Source organism: Hylobates moloch, unplaced genomic scaffold, assembly GCF_009828535.3.
Source record: "Hylobates moloch isolate HMO894 unplaced genomic scaffold, HMol_V3 SCAFFOLD_5, whole genome shotgun sequence".
NCBI lineage: Eukaryota > Metazoa > Chordata > Mammalia > Primates > Hylobatidae > Hylobates > Hylobates moloch.
In genome coordinates, this window is record NW_026652280.1 from 158,752,032 (window position 1) to 158,757,117 (window position 5,086).

At 39.6% G+C, this 5,086-nt stretch overlaps 1 pseudogene; it reads left to right on the top strand.

The window, feature by feature from the left end:
• Positions 1 to 4,000: 4,000 nt before the first annotated feature.
• LOC116467992 (heterogeneous nuclear ribonucleoproteins C1/C2-like) lies at positions 4,001 to 4,862 on the top strand (annotated as a pseudogene).
• Positions 4,863 to 5,086: the final 224 nt, after the last annotated feature.

The window sequence follows — 5,086 nt, forward strand, 5'->3', positions numbered from 1 at the left end:
AGGTGGAATGAAGAGAATTTTTAATGTAATAATTCAGTGGGATCTATGCATGAGATTAGTATACACCTTATACACATGTAACATGTAAGAAAATAATGTATCTCAAGATACTCAAGTCAACCAACACTTTAGTTCTCTCTCTTTTTTTTTTTTTGAGATGAAGTCTCACTCTGTTGCCCAGGCTGGAGTGCAGAGGTGTGATCTCGGCTCACTGCTGCAACCTTCGCCTCCTGGGTTCAAGCAATTCTCCTGCCTCAGCCTCCAGAGTAGCTGGGATTACAGGCGTGCACCGCCACACCCGGTTAATTTTTTTGTATTTTTTAGTAGAGATGGGGTTTCACTATGTTGGCCAGGCTGGTCTCGAACACCTGACCACAAGTGATCCACCCACCTCTGCCTCCTAAGGTGCTGGGATTACAGGCGTGAGCCACCATGCCCGGCCTTGTGTTCTTACTATGTACCAAAACCAGAACTGAAGTAATTAATATTTCTGATTTAATTTTTATAAATAAAAAGACAAAAAACATATTTTTCAGATACTGCCTAGAAATGATTAAAAGCATCACTGGAGATACTGAAACCAAACTTAAAATTTATACTGCATCGATTAATTACTTCCCTCTTCTTTACGGGTCTATCTGCTTTGTCTTTGTAGCTTTCTGGCATTACCCTCCTTTGACTTCCTGTCATTATAAAGGCTAACAATGGTCATAGATCAGGATGAAAGAGTTTCGTCTTTGTGTAAATATTCTTTCTTGCAGTCACATTTGTGGGGTTGGGAGTAAGAGGAAAGAATTTGGAATGCAAACAACTTGAACTGACAGTATTTTTTTCTGTATTACTAACATCTAGCACAGTTCCTAATACATAGCTGATCCTTAATAATTGTGAGTTGAAAGAAGAAATGAAGCTTCACAGAACTTATTAGTCCTTACAAAAATGCATAACCACCAAAGATGTATGCCAGTGTGATATCTTTATCATTACTTCTGATACTCAATTCTTAATTTGTATGGTTGTGTTACCTGAACATTTTGTTCTAAAAGCATCTAGACTACAATGCAACCCTAAGAAGAAGGTATGTTAGGAAGACAAGATGTGGAAATCAAAGAAAAATCAGAGAGGGCACTCAATAATTCCTCTTCCTTTGCTACTCCATTATTTATTATTTTCTTAATTCATGTTTTGTAAAAACAGGAAGACTTTTAAGTCCTCCAACAAAACTCTCCCACTCTCATCCAGCTGACTCTTATTCTCAAAAAGGATTTTTTAGCTTCCATTTACCAAGTCTTTAGAACACTCGAAAAGTTTGGGAAAGAAAGAGTAGACCACTGTTTTTGTTGTTGTTGTTGTTTCGTTTTTTATTTTTTATTTTTTAGTATCACTTTGTGCTGGGTGCTCTGTTAGGTAATTTAGCAGAGATTATATGATTTACTCCTCACAGAAACCTTAACAGGTGAGTATGTTCCCAATTTATAAATCAAGAAACTGCTGCTCAGAAAGATATCTGGCTTCAAGGATTCAGCTGCAGGTCTATACCGTGCAAGAGAGTAATTCTCCCACTCTCAAACCTTTGTGTTTGTTTGTTTGTTTTAATTGTTGATCAAAATCTTCTATGCTCCATAATCATGAGGACTTAGTATTCCTCCCTGGAGTAGGGTTAGTATTTATGTTTCCAATGTATCTGGCATTAACTGTTACCATAACAGATCAATTCAGTTGGCCAAGTACTTTACAATGGTCTATTGTTTGAGTAGAAAAAGGAGGCAATGGCAAGTATACAGAATAAAAACTTTCTGTACTGTCACAGACATGATAGATCTCTAATTCCACAAGATGACCATTAGAATGGGTTGCTCAAATTGCCAATACGATGATGATACTGATGATGAAAATGAGGACAATAGTAATACACTCATTTCCTGAGCACCTAACATGTGCCTACGACCGTTTTAAACATTCCTATTGTCTCACTTGATCTTCCTGATAAAGTATGAAGTAAGTGTTATCGTCCTTGCTTTACAGATGAGAAAACTGAAGCTCAGAGTTGTAATTTGCCACGTTCTTATGGTACAAAATGACAGAGCTGGGTTTGAACTGAGTTTTGATGCTCATCCCCCGTCTTTAGCCGTGATGCCACATAGCCTTCTATAACAACAACTAACATAATGGTTCATACTATCACTTAGATTTTAGTTGTGCTTTCTTGTCTCTACCACAATTGCATTTGCTGGAATTCTTTTTGGAGTGTGTGTGTGTGTGTCTGTGTGTGTAGTAGGTGGTTGTATTTATTTCTACTTTATAGGAGAATTTTACCAATAATTCCATGACTTTAATACTCTTCATGCCCAGGATATGCTGGTTTGTTGTGTAACTTAATTTTTCTGTAACTTATAATGCTCATTTCTGAAATAGTCTTCAGAATATGCTATTATCTCATTTTACTTCATTCATATATCTATGTATATACTTTTATATATTACATAAAATACATGTGCATATAATCTCATTTGCATTATTTTACCTTTCAGGTGAAATGGTGTCACCCCAATAATCCAGCTTCTGCTACTTTTCACTCATCCGATAGGTGTTGAGCCCCCACTGTAAGTTAGATACTCTGCTAGACATCTGGGACACCAAGATGTAGGGACATGGTTTCTATACTCAAGAAACTCATGATAACTCATTCTAGGTTATGTTTAAGGCACAGATAAGATTGACACTAAGTCTGTGAAATAGTCCAAGTTTAATTTGTGGAATATATCCAAGTATTCCCCTTCTCCATCTTGCGTAGAAGCTCTACTGCGACATGGCAACAATCTATAAAATGCCTATGTTTAGCATGCTACAGTAAGAGATGCCCAATAGCCTAAGGATGAATTCTAGTTAGTTTCTGCTTAAGAAATTCCCCAAAGTCCTGGAACACAAGATGTTGAAGGGGTTCCAGAAACTAACAGAGAGATCACCTTTATAACTATTGGAAAATTCTGTCACTTTAATTATGTTATCCAAAGCCTTGAAAAACAGACCCTATATTCAAATCCTGGCTTCTTCAGCTACTATCTGTATCATGTCACTATGTTATACAACCCTCCCTGAACCTCAATATCCTTATTTGTAAAATGAAGATAATAATGTCTTTTATTAGTTTGCTTATGTTTTCATTCGTCCAGAAAACATATTCTTAAATGCCTACCGCATCCCAGGCATTGAGCTAGACATTAGATAAACAATGTTCAACAAGATAGCCACTGTTCCTACACTCCTGAGCCTTATAGCCTGGTGAGAGACAGAGGCAGTAAATGAACTGGGTGCTATGATGAAGAATAAAGTGAGGCAATCTGCTTTCAGGTGGGTAAGCAGAGAAGGTCTCTCTGTGGATATGATATTAGGCTGATATCTAAAGAATGCAAAAGACAAGCTTTGTAAATGGCAAGTGAGAAAAGTGTTTCAAGTAAAGGAAATGGTTTGTGCAAAGGTCCTGAGCTAGTAAAGGAAGAGTTTGAGAAAGCAAAAGTAGCCTAGTAGATTAAAAAATGAAAAGCGGGGGGGTGTGTGGGGGGAGGTGGGGGGGCATTATCCTAAAAAATGGACATTTTCTACCCTAAAACCCAGTAATTTCACTCATGGTATATAACCTAGATAAATTCTTAAATATGCCTACTAGGAGACATATATAAAATACTCCCAATAGCACTAATCTTTGTTCTTGATAGCACAAAATTAAAATAATCCAAACATGGACAAAAGAAAGGATAAGTAAGTTTTGGTGTATTCGCACAATGGAAGATTATACAGCAGCAAAATGAATGAATTGTAGTTAGACCAATGAAGATGAATTTTATAAGTAAACTTTGAGATGAATACCTAGTGGTTGTGACCACGTCGTTGACCTCAAGCAGCAGTTGGCTCCTCCACATGGAACCCTGGAGTTGGAGACACAGAATCTCCCTTCCCACTCCTGTATTTGGCTTTGTGAGAAACCTTCCCATCAAACATAATGGCTAGCAATGTTATCAACAAGTCAAATCCTCACTCCATGAACCCCAGACTATTCACTGGGAATCTCAACACTCTCGTGGTCAAGAAGTCTGATGTGGAAGTAATCTTTTCAAAGTATGGCAAAACTGTGGGTGGCTCTGTTCATAAGGGCTTTGCCTCTGTTCACTGTGTTCGTGAGAGAAACACCCGGGCTACCGTGGCAGAAGGGGATGGCAGAATGATTGCCGGCCAAGTTTTAGATACTAATCTGGCTGCAGAGCTGAAAGTGAACTGAGGAGAAGCCGGCGTGAGATGATCTGCAGCGGAGATGTATGGCTCCTCTTTTGACTTGGTCTGTGACTTTCAGTGGGATTATTATGACAGGTCGCACAGTGATCCAGCACATGCTTCTCCTCCTCCTCCTAGTGCTTGGGCTGTAGCACCCTCAAAACGCCAGCATGTATCAGGAAACACCTCACAAAGGGGCAAAAGTGGCTTCAATTCTAAGAGTGGGCAGTGGGAATCTTCCAAATGGAAAGGAGATGACCTTCAGGCCATAAGAAGGAATTGACCCAGATAAAACAAAAAGTGGATTCTGAACTGGAAAATCTGGAGAAATTTGAAAAGGAGGGGAGCCAACAAGGAGTGGAGTTGAAGAATGTGAAGTCAGATGATGGGCAGAGCAGCAGCTCCGTGAAGTAAGATGAGACTAATGTGAAGATGGAATCTGAGGGGCTGCAGATGACTCTGCTGAGGAGAAGGACCTGCTGGATGACAATGATACTGAATGTGGGGGTGACCAACTGGAGATAATCAAGGATGATGAAAAAGAGGCTGAGAGAGGGGAGGATGACAGAGACAGCGCCAATGGCGGGAATGACTTTTTTTTTCTTTTGAGACAGTCTTGCTCTGTCACCCAGGCTGGAGTGCAGTGGCGCAATCTCGGCTCACTGCAAGCTCTGCCTCCCAGGTTCACGCCATTCTCCTGCCTCAGCCTCCCAAGTAGCTGGGATTACAGACGTGTGCCACCATGCCCAGCTAATTTTTGTATTTTTTTTTTAGTAGAGACGGTGTTTTGCCACATTGGCCAGGTTGGTCTCGAACT